Consider the following 20426-nt stretch of genomic DNA (forward strand, 5'->3'; position numbering starts at 1 on the left):
GGGAATTAAATCCCGTATCATATACCAGTTATCTATTTTTTTGCTTGAAGTTTACTATTTAACTAATAGTTGTCACGAACTAATCACTCTCACGCCCACATTCAACCGATCACGTGATATATGTGTGTGTACGTCACTACATACATACATACATACATGCATGCATACACGCGTGACGTTTAAAAGATAATTTTGATCTGTTTTGTTTCGCGAAAACGTTATCTGTCGCGCTTAGTACGGTACAGTTAGTGTGGCAGTCATGTAGGTAATATTTTATATTAATCATAGAGTAAAATCGAGGGAAATATCTAGAATACATATATGATATAACCGAAATCCTCAGGGTTCGTACCCGAAGGGTAAAAACGGAACCCTATTACTAAAACTTCGCTGTCTGTCCGTCTGGCACAGGGCTATATCTTCGTAACCGTAATAGATAGACACATGAAATTTTTACAGAGGATGCATAACGGTGGCCGCTATAACAACAAAAACTAAAAATAAAATTAAGTTGAAAAATACCGGTTCGTTGTATGGAGACCCCATACAACGAACCGGTATTTTTCGGCATTTTTCGATCTAACTGTTAAACCGTACTAAGGAGACGGTTGAATCCGTTTACCACTATAACTGGTATTATAATAAATAGAAATAAGAACCATAAAACATATTTTAATATAGTTATTTTAATTTTATTATACGTTGATTACGTATTATTCATCATCACCCCAACGCCATCTATTGTTGTATCATTTAACTAAGTATTGTTGAACATAATAAAATGAGTAAAAATAAGTAAAAAGTAATGAATGGTGGTACGGAAGTCTCCATGTGCGAGTTCGACTCTTACATGGCGAATTATTTATACAGTAAGAAACGAGTGTGTAGTCGATTTGCTTTAACCCTAGATAAAATACGATAAAAATAGATTCGTTGCTACGCCTGGGAAAAATATGTCTCTTACTACACAATTTAACCCGGAACACAGCATCCAAAGATACCAAATATCAATTTCTGCGTATTAGTTTCTATTTTTTTAATTATTGGTATGGGGAAATTGAATAGATTGATAATCAATCCAACTTTTTCCCTACCTCCTATCTAAGATCAAAATTTGATCAGTTATTACTGCTTGTTAGAAATTAACAAATTGTCAAAGATAGTCTCAGTATTCTCAATCCTTGGTAGGAAAACATGAGATAGATAGATTATTACACACTTGCAAGTTGCAATTGGCTAAATGATAGTACATATTTAATTTTATTATTTAATGAATCTATAAATTAATTAATCTAAATTATATTAACTATCAACTCAAAAGCAATATTGCTATTTACAAGTTTATATTAGTTTCAATTTAATCAGATTATATAGTAGGTAACTTAGACACACTTTAGGGAGAGTTCAGTTGCCTATATTACAGGTTTTTTACCCAGTTTAGGCAACTAACGATACTTAATTAGGTATTTTAAATAAATTACTATTATATTTATTTATAACTTTCTATACATTGCTTAGGCAACCTTAACAGAATTTATCTAATTCGTTTGTCAAACTTCTCGAGAAATTCCCCTGCCGTCCTGCGAAATACGGCAATTGGTGTAAAAAAAACATCTACTGCTGGGTTCCAAGTCAGTAAACCGTTGAGCAGTGTCAGTGCTACAAAATATACCTTTGTAATGCTTCATCTTTCGTTTTTCTAAGTGGTGCAGTTTGACGGCAGTTTCCATTTACCTAACTCATTGGCGTGCTGTTACGTCAGTTGGTTATTTTGAGTATAGCGATCAATGCCACTGGACCAAGGTCACCACTTTTGCTGATATATTATGATGACGCCATATTTTTCGAGTATCACAATAAAAAAAAATTGAGGAATATTTTTAATAAATCATAATAATTATAGTAATGCCAACCCGCCAACAGTCAGTCATCTCTCTCCCATCACCTCAATTGTGGTTGTGTAATTTTTTTTTTTGTTGACGAGGGGAAACTTTCAAAAGGTACCCTATGCCGTGCGACACGGGGTTATGTGGGATTCTTACCGCACTAAAACCCCCCCGGTGACCGTCCCCGGCGCTGCGTAGAGGACTCCGGGATCTCCAACGGAACGTAACCGGAGTCCTCTTAGCGCGGTGTCCCGTCGGGCTCCATCCAGGTGAGCTTGACGCTCACCACACTGTCTGGTGCGTACGACGGTAAGCGACCACACATACCGCCGTTCTTCCCGGGGCCGTTAGCCGGGCGGTTCGAGCTCCCTTTCTTTCCACCCGCGACCCCAGAAGCCCGGAAGTACAGGGACAAGGGGGTTGTGTAAACCTAAGACCTAATTTGTGGAGTGAACTCCTCTCCTTCGGCCGCCATCTTGAAAAAGGTGCCAATTCTTTTCACGCTGTATCAGGCAAACTATTAGTCGCACAGAAAAATTGTAAGAACACTTTTGGTTTCAAATTTAATTTTCTGTGACGACGTCCTGCTAATCGTTAAGAGATGGCGCTAAACGTTTCTGAATCACGCTATCGAAGTTTTCTCAACATCTTGCATATATACAAGCTCCGATCTGAGATTGTTGTCAGGCCGCTGTCAGGGCATGATCACCTAGTCCGAACGGTGCCCCTTTGCCAAATTTCTACAATTGAGGCTGTTAGAACCAGAGCCTAGCCCAATTACAAAAAACATGATTTACAATATGGAGAAATGTAAAAGTATGCATCTTTTTAAATTACGAAAATACAGATAGGTTAAAGTCATTCAAATGCAGTTAGGTCATTCTGGTTCTAGCAGCCTCCATTTTGGTTCTATACCTTTTTGTTTTAAAACAAAAAATAAAAAAGTTTCCATTTAACTCATTGGCGTGCTGTTACGTCACTAGTTATTCTGGGAATCGCGATCAATGCCACTAGACCAAGGTCACCACTTTTGCTGATATCGATACTGATATATATTTAAAATGGTCAGTATTGCCTTATTTTTGGGGTTCTGTACCTGCAGGGTAAAACGGATGGGCATATTATTTTCAAATAATAGAGCTAGCCCACACATTAGAGTTTTAACCGATTTCGAAAAGGAGGAGGTTTTGTGTTGGGATTGTTGGGCTGTATGTATTTTTAGGGTAAAAAATTAGGATACGCTAGTACGCTGTCAGTCCGTCAGTCACAGGGCTCTATCTGTTGAACCGTAATAGATATACATTTAATTTTTTTACAGAATTTAGTTTTGAGGTTTGATAAAACAAGAATAACTAAAAATAAATATAGTTCAAAAAACTAAAAGAATACGCTTTTATGATAAAATCAACTAAAAAGTAGAAAATAATTTTCAATCTAGGAATCAATTAAGGAACAGTAAATTGTATAATTGGCTACTTGACACTTTTTGGGAAAGTGTTGTAATGAATTAGTATACGTATTATATATGCCTTTCATTGATCACTTTTTCGAAAAAAGGGCTATTTATTAATAAAAAACAAAGTTTCTTTACGGTGAACGGAACGTCGCGTTAAATCAGGCGGTCAAGTGTCATTTTGTGGCGAAACGTCATTATACTGTAAACAAACAACGCTCGGAAGAAAATAGGGAGTTATTTAGCTTTTATAACTAAAATTGAAATAAATGACAAGTTATAAGACGTGTGCAGTGACGATGTGTACAAGTACGATCGCTAAATATCCTAACAAATTTGCTTATACACGTTCCTAAACCGAAATCTCATAAACATTAAAAGAACTTGCAGACAGAGGATTCAAACATATAATAGAAGTATTAATGAGAAAAAAGAATAAGGAGTGATTCCTATACTCTAAATCATCAAACCCGGATGTAATCAGAACAAAACAGCATGTTAAAGTATTCATATATTTCATATATTATAAAGATGTCTACAATAAGAATAGAGTTAGAATAGTATTAGTTAAGAATAGAATAAATGAATTAAAAGACGTCTACGAGAATTCTCTATTCTATTTTAAGGCCTCATTCTGTAATTAATAAGAAACAAACTATTTCGATGACTGAGTTATTATTACTTGTGCACGGATTAACTTACAGGACTGCATAATTAAAAATACATGATTTGCTAATTTTAATCTTTTATTAACCAACTGCTTTGTTTGTTAGGTTTATATGGGTCTATTATTGAGTACACACCATAGAACTTTTGTATATATTTATCATTATATGTTACATTTACAATATTTACTACAGATAACCTCAAAGCATTTTGAAGCTGTTATTTTCTTGTATATTGAAGCTCTTGCTAAGCTAAATTTTTGTGCTGCTTGAGTGTGTACTTTCTTCATTTTTTAAATTATTTTCTGTAACAACTAGATATATAATTTTTATCATTGTCATTTTGAGAAATCTGTAGTGCAATAACAGCAACTGTATGGTCTTTTTCCTTCCTTCATCTTGTTACTCAAGTAAAGAACTACTATTTCCCATTTCCTTCACTTTATGTACTTCAGAGTGCTGACCACCTTTGAAACTTTTGGTTCCTCATTTTCTATGACTCCACATTAAATCATGTTTGCTGCATCCTTGGGAGGCAGGACAGTCATCACATTTAATAATACTTTGTTTTTCATATACAGTCATGGACACTGAGCATGACTTTTGATGTACCTTGTATTCAGGACAACTTTTACTTTTCATGAAATACAAACTTGCCTGCCTCTTAAACTGCACATACCCTATAGCGTCGTTACTATACGAGTGTCGCGAAGATCTGAAAATATAAATATAACCAATAAATAACCTTAGAGCAGTTCACATAAGAATATAAGTATAGTTTAAAAAGCTTGATAATCACTTAAAGACAACCTTTCTTCTATCGGAAATCGGTTAAGAAATGTTTTAACTGTCCGAAATGATTAAATGTAAATATAAAGAATATTTTACTTACGTTGTTTATTTGTGATTTCCATAGGTTATTTCACGAAAGTTTTTGTATTCATTTTTATTTATTGCATTGTATATCTTCTTTAAGCAGATTCACGCTATCAGCTTTAATATACTGTGGATTCATTTCGGTTCACAACATAAATTCAACCAACTCTAACAGCAAACGATATCATTTTTATTTGTCTTGTTTATTATTCATGTAGTGACGTCACCTGACATTTAAGGCAGCACTGTCGCCGTTTTGGGATTTAAAATCCACAGATAAAAAATCAAAAATTTCTTTTAAAAAATTAAAATACTTAGAACGTATTAAAAATTAAACTAAATACTGCATAATTTATGTTTACTTATAAGCTATCATATTGGATATATTTCATATTTTATTGTTATAACTGTCAAGTACCCAATTGTGAAAAAAGCGTGGAGTGCTCCACTTATGAATTTTCGAAAAGCACCCTAGCTAATATAAGCGTGTTAAAAACAAAAATCGTTAATTTTTGTTTTTTTGCATTCCGGGAGTGCCGGCAGAGGTGAAAACTTTAGGAACCTAACGTGAATAATAAAATTGAATGAATAAAAAATGAAACTAACACCTATTGACATATTTTTTCTATGCTGACACCGGATGACATCTTGACTTTTGCAGTTTGCTTTGCCGTCTTACGAATTTTCGATCAGGCCATTTTTAACATTTTTTTCCCATCACAAAAATTGCATAACGCCGCTAAATAAGTTTTCACGCCAAAAAAAGAAACCCAAATACACAAGAAGCAAGTATTTTTCAGTATACCAATCTGCTTGACTAGCGCGGAGGACTATGACCAAAACCATGTTCAGACTTGTTTGATTCATATCAATAAATAGGTACCATTTACTTTATATAAAAGTTAATTAAATACTGTCTGAAACAATATTTTCACAGATAATATTTTAAACAAGCATGCGATGTATCATACTACAAGCAGTTAAATAAATACCGTCTGAAACAATATTTTTACAGATAATATTTTAAAGAAGCACCCGCTGTATCATACTACAAGTAGGTAGATAATATAATTTAAGGAAAATATCATTTGAGTAAGTTTACTTCGTCATGCTCATTAGTTCTTATTCGAATTAACGCCACGTTTTCAAAATACATTTGTTTTTAACTAAATTACACGAGCGTGGTAAGTGGCTACTGCCCATAGACATCTACAATCAATCCCAGATAAGATTAGATTACTACCTGAGTTTATCAGATGCGTGGCGTCTAGGGATTAAGTTGGAATGCCTCGGATAAGTATGTCTCCCTTACCACACCCTTCAAACGAGAACACAGCAGCACGAAAGGTACTGTAGAAATTTTGACAACGCTTGGCTTTTTATATTATTAATTAATTATCACTTGCTAAACGGTGAAGGAAAACATCGTAAGGACACCTGCATACCTGAGAGATTTATAAAAAAAAAATCTCAAAAATATGTGAAGTCTAAAAATACGAGCTTGGCCAGCGCGGAGGACTATGGCCTAATCCTTCTCATTATGAGAGGAGACCCGTGCCCAGGAGTGGGCCAGTAATGGGTTGCTGATGATGATGATGGTTTTTATGGAACTATAGATTACAATCTTTTTTTTAAAGAGCCAAGTGTTACGTAGTAACTGAATAAGGTAATTTTCGCATATGGCGAAAAATAGGTCGTCAAGAATAGTCTTTACGTCGGCGAAAGAAAAACTGTCATCAATTCATATTTATGTTTGAAAAGATGGGCGAAAAATGAAGTATTATATTATGTAGGTACATTTCTTGTAATATATGAGTAGCAGACGAGCACGCAGTCCACCTGATGGTAAGTGGCTACTACCGCTCATGGACATCTGCAATCAATCCCAGATAGGATTATATTCCTTCCTGAGATCGACCACAGATGCACCGCTACCCTAGAGGACTAAGCTTCTGCGGAAAATAATATCTCCCTTACCACACCCATAACACAGCAGCGCTTAATAATGCTGTTATGAGGCAGAAATAGGTGTGGCGATGGTGCCGCCGGAGTCGAATCACAAAGGGTTCTACCACCTCCTAAAAACTTGTTCAAGAAATGTCGCGGGTCGGTAGGAAGGCCGCGGGCTTAAAGTTTAAACTCCTTTCTTTTTTTTTTGTTTACGAGGGGGAAACCTTCAAAAGGTACCCGACGACGTGGGAGCGACGCCGGGTTATGTGGGATTTTTACCGCACTAAAACCCCCCCGGTGGCCGTCCTCAGCGCTTGGTGGAGAACTCCGGGATCTCCGATGGAACACAACCGGAGTCCTCCGATCGCGATGCTCCAATCGGGCTCTTCCCTGGGGGAGCAGTTTACGCTCCTCCCACACATCTAGTGTTTACAACGGTATGCGGCCACACACACCGTCGTCCTTCCTGGGGTTACTTGTTGGACGGTTCGAGCTCCCACTCTTGCCGCCCGCAACCCCAGAAGCCCCCTTTTAGTCGCCTCATACGACAGGCAGGGGATACCGTAGCCCTACTCTAGACCCGAGACTACAGGGACAAAAGTTTAAACCCATGGTTAACACGAAAGATAACAGTAATTGTAAACTGATCGAATGTTTAATAAAACGCAGCGTTTACTAACAGTGTCGATGTATGTTATTGTGCGGTTCGGCGTATTGTTGAACATTTACACGGGGAAGAAAACGCACGGTCTCCCGTTTAAAAACATTATAGTTTGTCTTTAACTCGGAGATACGTTGGAAAATGTTTTTAACCACGCTTTTATTAGCTTGACCTGTATGTCTGTACTATGTATGTAACGGAATCTTTGAGCTCGATTTTTACCCACTTTGAACGGGCCGATTAATTAAAAAAAAATTGAATACTTATGAAGAACCGATGACAATACACGATTTGAATACTTTTATCCCAATCACCTCATTAGGGTCGATAGGAATCAGGATGAGTGATTTTCTTTGTGCGATTTTAGCGTGGTTTTCCGTTTTTAAACCTAACCATTGTTAAGACGCGAAAAATCATCTCGTTAATAAATCCGAATTTTCAATAATTTGACCGCAAAAAATGTTATAGGTACCACTATTGGAAAATCCATATTACAAGATTATATTGACACAAACCCGGAAAATCATACGCAAACAGTAATATGCCACTAGCTCTTAGTCCAAAGGAGAGTTACACAAACCAACAAACTCACAAACATACATACATACATATAGGAGAAGCTAATAATAAAAGCGTGTTAAAAATCGATGCGAAAATGTGTTCGCAAAACTCGAAAAGTAATCAATGGATTGACTCGAAAATTTTACATGATGTTGCATTTGTATATAAGAGTGTTTTTATATACTTTTTATCCAGAAGTTCCCTTGGGAATATTAGACCAGATACCACATCTGGGGTTGATTATAGATGTCCATAGGCGGCAGTAGCCATTTACCATCATGGACTGCATGCTCGTCTGCTAATTCTATATTATATAAGAAAAAAATGTCAACTGTGAAACCGTCTTAATTTTTTTGACGTTTCAACCGCGTCTCACACACTCCGTGTGTGTAAACAGCCTAAACGATGATGCTGATAGTTGTACCGACAATACCAGTATTACCGGTATTTATGGTAAAGCAGATGTCAAAAAGATTGATCTACGCTAAGTCTGGTGTTATCATGTCGTGAGTTGCGTTTTTTTATCATTAGCGTTCCGTGGGCGAATGAGAGAACCGTGGAGTTGCGCAGTTATTCGATGATACTTAATTTTTACACGCTTTTTTTTATAATATAGGAGTAGCAGACGAGCATGCAGTCCACCTGATGGTAAGTGGCCACTGCCGCCCATGGACATCTGCAATCAACCCCAGATAGGATTAGATAGAAAAAGTATGTCTCCCTTACCACACCCTTCAAAACGGAACACAGCAGCGCTTAACACTGCTGTTATTAGGCAGAAATAGGTGTGGCGGTGGTGCCGCCGGAGTCGAACCACAAAGGGTTCTACCACCTTTCGAATTTATATTAGCTTCACTTGTATGTTTGTCAGTGAGTAACTCCGTTTTTCAGTAGAAAGAGATCAACATACATCCTTATTTTAACCCTGCATGTATGAAAGAATGAAATAGAATACTTTTCTACTTTTTAGTTGATTTTATCATAAAAGCGTGTTTTTAGTTTTTTGAACTATATTTATTAAAGTAATTGTTACCCCCGACTATGTATGTGAAAAGAATAGCCGTTTTTAATGGGTACCTGCGTCATAAAGTGAATCTATTGTTACCCACCCTACCACCCATTATTACACCCAAGTTTATTGTTCTAGCTTCACTAATTTAGAATCTGCGATGATTAGTCCAAGTCCGAGGTTCAAAACCTAGGCGCCTCGATTTTTCAAAATTATGTGCGTATCTGAAATTAATTATCACTTGCTTAAACGGTGACGGAAAACATCGCGAGAATATCTACATACTGAGAAATCTTAAAAAAAAGTTTTCAAAGGTATGTGAAGTCTACCACTACGCACTTGGCCAGCGCGGTGGACTATGGCCTTATCCTTCTCATTCTGAGAGGAGACCCGTGCCCAGCAGTGGGACGGTGGGCTGATGTACGGAACACGAGGCATTCTCATTTAGCCTTTACGTATAACTGACCACAAATCTATTTTTATTTTCAATCGATGTGTGTAAAATGATGCGCATAAAGTTATCTGTATTTATTTTATACAATTTGATAAAATACCAGTTTCATAATATTATCACATACTATCAACCATATAAGAGATAAAAAAGTTTAAATATGTTCGACCTTTACTCTTTTTTTAAGAAAAAAATGTAGGTTTTACTTTTTTAATTCTTTTATTTATTTTAACTTGATTCAACTAATATACTCCGCGTAAAACTGCTAGTCCGCTCTGAATATAGAAATGAATCGCGTCGTCATAGCAAATTGTATGACTACACCTGCTCGCAACAACTTCAGAGCGGACTAGCAGTTTGGTGCGGACTATAATAGTATCTAATAACCAATTTTTTGTCAGATAGATACATGGGCATAGGTATAGGTTGGGTTTTTTGTTCCAAAAAAGGGACATATTGTTTTTTTTTTAATTAGTCCGATGAAAACAAAATGAAGACCTGTTTTATTTGAGGGGGTCCTGGCCCCTAAATCCTAACCCCCTGCTTAGTATTGGTGCTATTTTTTGGAAAATATCCAATACATGGTATTAGTCACTTATCTTGAAAAGTTTTCAAATTAAGCTTATTATACCTAAAACACGCAGGTAATGTAGTTATAAACAGACAGGCAGACAAAAAGTTGAACAACGTTTTTGTATCAAACAAAAACTAACTAATGATATATTTATTTTAAAATCACAAACATATTTCTACATATTCATTTGTGTATGTATATGTAGTGTGTAAGAGATTGTTTCTTAGGGTGACCGCACATTGACTAATATTGCTTGAGTGACGATGCGATTTAGGGGTTCCAGTCACATCCGATTTTTTAAGTTATGTTTAGATTTTTTTCACTTGATATAAAGGTGCAGGAAACATCGGAAGATAAGCTTTTGGTAAAGGGTATCTCCCGCCGGGCTAGGGATCATGCCCGGGGAGCGGCCGTGCTCCGACAGTCTCATTTCGGAACTTGCATATATGCAAAATATTTAGAAAACTTCGATAGCGTGATTCAGCAGCGCCATCTCTTGACGAGTAGTGGGAGGTCGCCACAAGCTAACGCCCTAAAATAAGTTCTGAAAGGTGTGTGATGTTTGCCAATTTGAACTTGACCGGCGCGATGGACTATGGGCTAAATACCTCTCACTCTGAGAGGAAGACCCGTGCCCAGCAGTGGGACAACAATGGGCTGACGACGTATACAGGCGCATAGATGACCAACCATATCGCTCAAGGTCAGATTTTTAAAATAAAATCAAAAAGTGTCTTTTGAGTCGTACGACAAAACTCAAAAGAAAAATGAGCAAAAGTAAGTCAATCGCTTAAACGACAAGTCGAGCACCCGAGCGAAAATACGAAACAATTAATAAAATCAGCAGCTTATTTATTACTAGCTGACCCGGCAAACTTTGTACCACCTCAAAATCTATTTATCAAATATATTTCATATAAAATATAGCCTATGTTACTCGTGGATAATGTAGCTTACGAATGGTGAAAGAATTTTTAAAATCGGTCCAGTAGTTTTTGAGCCTATTCATTACAATCAAACAAACAAACAAAGTTTTCCTCTTTATAATATTAGTATAGATAACCCTTTTAATAACATATTTTTCCTTAACTTACTAAGCACAGTACCTTAAGCGAAAAGATCGCTTGCGCCAGTTCTCTGACTTATTTCCGAACAGTTTTTATCCGCGCTTCGCGTGTAGTCAAAGGTTTTTTCTTCCTAGGGATTGGTACTTTTACCGGGATAAAAGTTCTCTATGTCCTTTTCTGAACACCTTACAACACGTGTACAACATTTCAAGACGAACCATTAAGTAGATTACCCTTCACCGTACCCCTGCAGACCTGTAGCATTTAGAAAGAAAGAAAGAAAAAAAGAAAGAAACATTTATTCGGATAATTGCAACACAAATGAAATACTATAATAGAGAGACACAAAAAATAAAAATAACATAAAACAAAAGAAAAAAAATAAAAAAAAACAACAAAAGGACAATAAAATGTACAATCAATTATTACAATAATATGTGTCGCAACGACCCCGAAAAGGGACAAACTCAGCATGTGTTTTGAAGGTGCTAGAACCCTTTGAGGTTCGACTCCGGCGGCACCACCGCCACACCTATTTCTATCTAATAACAGCAGTGTTAGGCGCTGCTGTGTTCCGGTTTGAAGGGTGTGGTAAGGGAGACAGACTTTTCCGAGGCGTTCCAGCTTAGTCCTCAGGGGTAGCGGCGCATCTCTGGTCGACCTCGGGTAGGAATATCTAATCCTATCTGGGGTTGATTACAGATGTCCATGGGCGGCAGTAGCCACATGCAGGTAACCTGCGTCATGGCTCTGATTTACAAGAGGAGTTACCGCCCACTTTGAGAACCACTGACCGACGCGTAGCCAATGTGCGGTCACCATAACTAAGTGTGACTACGACCTTCATACTTGAAAGAAACAGCAATTAGCATTCAAACTAAGTAGTTATATGTGGCATCGCATTATAACATCTCAATTCCACTGTACGGGCTTAATGACCGTTCTTTTAGAAGTGACGTATGTAAGATGGTTGTCGTTTCGAATGATAAGTGGAACGTTGTGAAACGTCACAGTAGTTGTTGTTGTCAAGTGGGTGTCGAACTCGCATATGGTTCCGTATCCGTACCAAGATTTTTAATATTTGCTATCATAGTGCCAATAGAAGTAAATGGATTTTGAAAATTTGAACTGTCTATCTGTAACGGTTCAATATAATCAGCGAAAAAAGCCGAAAATCAGTGTTTTTTTTCCATGGGGACCAGTTTTGTATTCATCTTTTTTAAAAACCGACTTCATAAAAAAGGGAGTTTCTTAATTCGACTGTATTTTTTTTAGTCTTTGTTGTTAGCGGCCACCGTTATATATCTTATATATAAAATTCTCGTGTCACAATGTTAGTTACCGTACTCCTCCGAAACGGCTTTACCGATTTTCACCAAATTTTATATGTATATTCAGTAGGTCTGAGAATCGGCTACTATTTATTTTTCATACCCCTAAGAGATAAGGGTTGTTCACCCTTAACATTTTTTATTTAAATGGCAACACAACGTTTGCCGGATCAGCTAGTACTCTGTAAAAATTTCAAGTATCTATCTATTACGGGTTAAGAGATAGAGCCCTGTGACAGACAGACAGACAGCGGAGTATTTATAATAGGGTTCCGTTTTTACCCATTGGGTACGGAACCCTAAAAATGTAAGTTAAGGTATGATTATATGTGTAGAATAGAATCGGTTTATAGTCAAAAATATAATAATATATAGTTGCTTTACTATAAATAAGGAAAATGGCCAATTTATGCCAATTCTGAATAACAAAATTATAAGTGATTCACTCTGACACTATAAAAACTGCTTATATTAGTTAGTAGTTTGTACAATCTATGACAATAAGTACAATAAATAGATAAATAGGTAGGTATAGTCCGCGTAAAACTGCTAGTCCGCTCTGAATATAGAAATGAATCGCTTCACCATAGCAAATTGTATGATAACACCTGCTCGCAACAACTTCGGAGCGGACTAGCAGTTTGGCGCGGTCTATATACGTATAAATAGGTAGGTGTAATAAAATATCAGATGTAACTACAAAGGATAATTAAATCTTTGTGACTATATATTACAATGTAGAGTCGTTAAATTTGTAATAGAAAACTCTATTTAATCTCACAATTGAACTAACAATGACTACTTTGTTTGTAGAATAATACGTAACGTCATCAACACTAATTATTAAATAATATGTACACTGTACACGTATCATAGATTAGTAAAGATACTTCGCCGCCTTGAAATGGAATGAAGCCACGAACGGCTTATTAGTAAGTTCTTTTTTTTTAATTCTTGACAAATAAAAACATTTTTAGCGAAAATTTACGAATAAATAACTAATACTGCGTAATTTACATAATAAATAAAAAAATATTTCATATATTTTAGGGACATTTTAGTATGGAGACGTGGCAAAACTTTTTTACGCAACTATTTCAATTCTCAAAACTGGGTACATTTTCTTGTTAGGAGTGAGTAATCTTTACTAATCTATGACACGTATGGAGTTTCTTACGTCTTTTTTATAGTAATACTCAATACTAATTTTAAATACGGTCCCTTTATAAGCAACTTTGATAAATTCAACTTGAAATTAATTAAATAAAAATAATAATAATAATTTATTTTAGACCCTATAAACAAAGATACAAAAGTATAATTGAATACAGAAACCGATTTTCAAATAAACTTCTTACATTTACGTAAATTATTATAAATGTATTCCATCGTCGGTGAAATATTTAAATAATCAATCGAAGTATTCCATGTTCAAAAGTTGACCAAAGTTAGTATCGTACATACAACGCCATCTGTTGTGAGAATACTGAAACTGGTGAAATTGTTCCGTTTTACAATAATACGATCAACAATAGATGTCGCTGTATGACTTCTGAATCACGCTAACGAGTGTACGTTGTAGCTTGTATAAGACGGTACGGTTGTCTGAGGAAAGTTGAAGGAAAACACGTGCCTAAAATAGGTCGTGGGTTCGAATCCTGGTATTTTTGGGAGTGGTGTTGTGCGATTTTGTCGTGCGAACACGCTTATTATAAATCAGAGAAAATGACTAAATTTATATTAAAATCTAGAGTATTCTAGAGTTAAACCATAGATTAGTAAAGATTACTCAGTAAATACAATTTACGTTGAAAATAACGAAACGTTCCGTTCAACGTCGTTGACGTATTTAACTAGTTAATTTCTATTGGATTAACGTTGATTCGTTGAAAGTGAATAAACTAGTTCGTTGATTCAACGACCACCGCTATTACTCACTCCTAACAAGAAAATGTACCCAGTTTTGAGAATTGAAACAGTTGCGTAAAAAATTTTTACCACGTCTCCGTGCTAAAATGTCCCTAAAATATTTGAAATTATTATTATAAATTATTTAATTATCATGAAAATTACGCAGTATTAGTTATTTACTCGCAAATTTTCTCTAAAAATGTTTTTATTTGTCAAGAATTAAAAAAAAGACCTTACTGTAATAAGCCATTTGCGGCTTCATTCAATTTCAAGGCGGCGAAGTATCTTTACTAATCTATGAGTTAAACTAAAAACATACATTACTAATGCCCGGTTTCTGAGGCAGTATAGATAGCGGTGTTATACAATTTTGTTGTATAAACACGCTAATAAATATTGTATACAACATATGTTACTTACAAGTTACTTACAGACAAAGTGATCAAATAGCTATTATACAAAAGGGGTAGATGTCATGTATTTATTACTTTGGCTGTAACAAATATACATAAAATATATGTAGGATCTGGAGCCAAGGAAGGTATGTCAGGATTAGGAATTCCCATATTGCAGGGTTTAAATAGCCATAAATAATAATCAAAAGGTTTATTTACACACTAATCTTACAGGATAGGACAACACTCAATATAATAACAGGTGTACAAATAGTGAAACAAAGTTAAAATAGTAACGAACAGAATCTTAATTCTACGTTAATATAATGGCAACACTACCACCTGAATAATGACGAACAGAACCTTAGTTCTACGTTCGTATAGTGGCAACACAACCACCCGAATAGTGACGAACAGAGTCTTAGCTCTATGTTCGTATAGTGGCCTCACAGCCACCCGAATAGAGACGAACAGAGCCTCAGCTCTATGTTCGTATAGTGGCCTCACAGCCACCCGAATAGTGACGAACAGAGTCTTAGCTCTATGTTCGTATAGTGGCCTCACAGCCACCCGAATAGTGACGAACAGAGCCTTAGCTCTATGTTCGTATAGTGGTTACACAACCACCCGAATGGAGACGAACAGAGCCTCAGCTCTATGTGTTCGTATAGTGGTTACACAACCACCCGAATGGAGACGAACAGAGCCTCAGCTCTATGTGTTCGTATAGTGGCCACACGTCCACCCAAATAGCGTATCGCCTTGTTCAGGCAATACAGCTAAAGCATAGGGTATCGCGCTAGCGATTCCGCTTATGCAATATACAGTGCTTGACTGTACCAGGTAAACCAACAGTTCTGTTGGGAGCAGAGCTCTTTCATGAGTCTTATCCGAAGATAGACTGCCTGCACCTTCCAGGATGAGCTCTTATATAGGGGTAGACCACGCCCTAATTCCCGCCAAACAGCTCTGTTCAATGGCGTTCGTCAAGTGTTTACTCGATACAGTTCCAAATTTGAATTATTAAGATTAAATCAAATATTCGTTCAGAAATTATCGTAAAGTTAATACAGTGTTCTTTATTTAAAAACTATAATCTAAATACAATGTTTTGAACAGAAACCCACTTAATATCGAATTATATTCTCAACTGCCTGCGACACGGCCAGAACTGACGATTTACACGTCCTCGTGTGGGTCTAAAACATATTCAGGTAAATACCGATCGGCCTTTCTGACCAATAAATAAAAATAATTAACTTTCTTTAGAAAAAGTCCTGAATCCATCATAAATCATTCTAAAAACAATAGTTATTATAATTAAAGCTGTTACAGACATATCAGATAGCTAACCGTCGTTGGCGTCAAATCAAGATAGACAACCCGCATTGGCGTCAAGTCCAGATAGACAACCCCTCATGGGCGTCAAGTCAAGATAGACAACCTGCATTGGCGTCAAGTCAAGATAGACAACCCTCATTGGCGTCAAGTCAAGATAGACAACCCCCATGGGCGTCAAGTCAAGATAGACAACCAGAACAAGAGTCAAGATAGACATCTTGTAAATTGTAGCTATAATATATCCAGTGAAAGAACAATTATCATCATTACCGTCATAATTGACGTCCTCATTAACACTAACTGGACATTCAGGCATTTTTCTTACACGGTCATGAGCATAATTTATTACTATTTAAAGAGTTTAACAATTAAATAAAAATTAAAATTGTAAATTAAATAAAATAAATTAATTTAACATTTTCATGTTTAAAATAAATTTGCCAGATAATTTATTAGAAAAAGACTCACTAATAAGAGAACATTCAGCTCCAGAATTATAACAAAATGAAAGTGTCTCACCAAATTACTTAAATAAACCCGTGACAGGTTGTACTTTACAAGCTTCTACTCGTTTAACTGTTGGTTGACTACTTGATGATTGGCTCCCATCAGCCTTGTTCGTACCATCCGGCTGCCTCTCGGATGAATTTGGGCAACGCAGAGCTACATGCCCCGACTCCCTACAGTGGAAGCAGATGACCTTCTTTGGCATCGATGTGTAAGGAGAGCTCGAAGAATACTGGTTGGATTTCTCAGCCTTCCTAAATGATAAAACACTTAACTCTTGTTGAAGTTTATGCCTATCAGTTATTTGGCTAGTAAATGCCAAACGGTGAGCACGGGAATCAAACTTGGAAACATGTGCTAATACAGTAGAAACGGCGATTTGCTCTATACTCAGGTTATTCCATTTAGAAGTAAGTGTGGAAACTAAACGACCAGCATACGCAGCTATAGACTCATTATCTTTTGGTTGGCCATTTTGGAGGTTAATAAGAGTAGCGGCTACAGTTTCGGTTACCTCAAAACGAGAAATAAAAAGACTCTTAAAGTCTAACCAGGTCATACCTGCGTACGATACTTGGGAAAGCCATGTGGCAGCACTGCCCTTTAGGGCTTTACTTAAAGCAATAATAAGGGGTCCACCCTGAAGCGGTTTCTCGGTCAGACATACATCGACGGTATTACTCCAAGCTAGAGCATTAGAATCAGGTAAATCAGGATTAAATTCGGGCAAGCGTATCATAGGCGCAGGGGTAGTAGGCGTTTTAATAGCCTCGATTAATTGAGCCATGTTACGGCTTTGAAGTTCTAACATTGCAAGCCATGGATCCTTAGCCTGCAACACCTGCGCTTGTCCCGATCCCACTTCTGATGTAGGATCTGGAGCCAAGGAAGGTATGTCAGGATTAGGAATTCCCATATTGCAGGGTTTAAATAGCCATAAATAATAATCAAAAGGTTTATTTACACACTAATCTTACAGGATAGGACAACACTCAATATAATAACAGGTGTACAAATAGTGAAACAAAGTTAAAATAGTAACGAACAGAATCTTAATTCTACGTTAATATAATGGCAACACTACCACCTGAATAATGACGAACAGAACCTTAGTTCTACGTTCGTATAGTGGCAACACAACCACCCGAATAGTGACGAACAGAGTCTTAGCTCTATGTTCGTATAGTGGCCTCACAGCCACCCGAATAGAGACGAACAGAGCCTCAGCTCTATGTTCGTATAGTGGCCTCACAGCCACCCGAATAGTGACGAACAGAGTCTTAGCTCTATGTTCGTATAGTGGCCTCACAGCCACCCGAATAGTGACGAACAGAGCCTTAGCTCTATGTTCGTATAGTGGTTACACAACCACCCGAATGGAGACGAACAGAGCCTCAGCTCTATGTGTTCGTATAGTGGTTACACAACCACCCGAATGGAGACGAACAGAGCCTCAGCTCTATGTGTTCGTATAGTGGCCACACGTCCACCCAAATAGCGTATCGCCTTGTTCAGGCAATACAGCTAAAGCATAGGGTATCGCGCTAGCGATTCCGCTTATGCAATATACAGTGCTTGACTGTACCAGGTAAACCAACAGTTCTGTTGGGAGCAGAGCTCTTTCATGAGTCTTATCCGAAGATAGACTGCCTGCACCTTCCAGGATGAGCTCTTATATAGGGGTAGACCACGCCCTAATTCCCGCCAAACAGCTCTGTTCAATGGCGTTCGTCAAGTGTTTACTCGATACAGTTCCAAATTTGAATTATTAAGATTAAATCAAATATTCGTTCAGAAATTATCGTAAAGTTAATACAGTGTTCTTTATTTAAAAACTATAATCTAAATACAATGTTTTGAACAGAAACCCACTTAATATCGAATTATATTCTCAACTGCCTGCGACATATATATATAGTATATACGCGTCGCTCTTGTTAGGTTGCATCGAAGGCCCGATTAAAGTTTGCGTTTAAGCTAAATATTATAACAGTAACTTTGACGGTAGCAGCGGTGGATAACAATTCTTTGTTGCACCAATGTATGTGTCGTTATAACAACAATTTTTAGTCTACGTTGACTGATAGGCAACATGATAAATACTAACATACTTACATATGCTTGGAAAACATAACTTTCAAAATCGCGTAAGAAATTAGAGGAGCCTTTTTTTTTTTTTTTTTTTGATAGGCATGCGCTTGGCCTCGATCTCGCCTGATGGTAAGGTTCGATGAGGCCTAAGATGTGCCACGCTTGCCTAGAAGTAGCCTATTCACTCTTGACTTGAAGACTCCTAGATTATATTTGTCGGGAAACACAGAAGCCGGCAGGGCATTCCACTCCTTGGCGGTTTGTATTAGAAAAGAGGCAAAACGCTTCGTACGAACCAAAGGAAGGTCGACTTGATAGGGGTGGTAGCCTGCCGTGCGTCTGGAAGTCCGAAGATAGAATGCCTAGGATCCGAACCTGAGATCTATCAGGTTATTCTTCCCCAGGGCTGCTTTTAGCTTGTCCTTGTAGTTCCGGGAGCAGAATAAGGCTACGGTATCCCCTGCATGCCTTTTACGCTGCGCCGAGGACGGCACCATGGGGTTTTTAATGCGGTAAGAATCCCACATAACCCTGTATCGCTTCCACGATACCGGGTACCTTTTGATAGTTTCCCCCTCGTTAACAGGTGGTAGAACCCTTAATGGTTCGACTCTCAGCACCACTGCCACGCCTATTTCTGCCTAACAACAACAGTGGTAAGCGCTGCTGTGTTCTGATTTGAAGGGTGTGGTAAGGGAGACATACTTTTCAGATGCATTCCAGCTTAGTCCTCAGGGGTAGCGGCGCATCTGTGGCCGACTTCAGCTAGGAATATGTTATTCTATCTGGGGTTGATTACCGATGTCCATGGGCAGCAGTAGCCACTTACCATCAGGTGGAGTGCATACTCGTCTGCTCCTATATTATAAAAAACAAAACAAAAAAGAGCTATTTTTAACTGTTTTTACCTAGAACAGTTATCAACTATTTGTTGTAAGCATTATTTAAACAGAGATTTACACTGATTGCAAGAGACACCTTCATTTTATCTCACAAACAGCTACTATTTACTTTAAAATGCAAACAATTCAATTGTATGATTAACATTGTGCAATTTTGTATTATATGTATAGCAGTGGTTAAGAAACTCTGTCTTTCGATCGAATGGTCCGAGGTTCAAATCCCAGACACGCACCTCTGATTTTTCTGAAATTATGTGCGTATTAGAAATTAATTATCACTTGCTAAAACGGTGAAGGAAAACATCGTGAGGAAACCTAAATACCTAAGAGATTTATAAATAAAAAACTCAAAGGTATGTGAAGTCTACCAATACGCACTTGGCCAGCGCGGTGGACTATGGCCTAATCCTTCTCATTCTGAGAGGAGACCCGTGCCCAGCAGTGGACAGTGATGGGTTGATGATGATGATGATGATGATGAATTTTGTATTACTATCACTTTTCATATAGGTTAGTGAAGTATCGCGGTTGTATTTGCCCTGGCCCTTGAACACTTTCGTCATTGATCGTCAACCCTTTTAAGGGTCTCCCCCAAAGTGAAAAAAACCCTTCCCAAAAATACAGTTTCCTTGTAATTGTAACACAAGGGAACGCCTATGTATTTTTATCCTTTCATTTAAAGTATTTTTTTATATATTTGAGCCTATCGATAAAGCAGACGTGCTACCTGATGGAAAGTAGTCAACGTCGCCTATGAACATTTGTAACACCAGAGGAGTCGCCAATGCATCGCCG

At 37.2% G+C, this 20426-nt stretch overlaps 1 protein-coding gene and 1 long non-coding RNA gene across 2 annotated transcripts in view; one reads left to right on the top strand and one right to left on the bottom strand.

Annotated features, from left to right (window-relative positions):
- LOC140756852 (probable multidrug resistance-associated protein lethal(2)03659) overlaps positions 1-20426 on the top strand; it is a 66591-nt gene that overhangs the window by 7747 nt on the left and 38418 nt on the right. The gene's annotated exons all lie outside the window — the stretch shown is intronic.
- Positions 4068-5104, bottom strand: LOC140756985 (uncharacterized). Its single transcript, XR_012103921.1, has 2 exons — positions 4897-5104; positions 4068-4719 (listed from the first exon to the last, which is right to left on the bottom strand). It is a non-coding gene; the product is annotated as an uncharacterized LOC140756985 (long non-coding RNA).

Source organism: Epargyreus clarus, unplaced genomic scaffold (assembly GCF_041222505.1).
Source record: "Epargyreus clarus isolate Ecla_fem2 unplaced genomic scaffold, WU_Ecla_fem_2.2 ptg000036l, whole genome shotgun sequence".
Taxonomy (NCBI): Eukaryota; Metazoa; Arthropoda; class Insecta; order Lepidoptera; family Hesperiidae; genus Epargyreus; species Epargyreus clarus.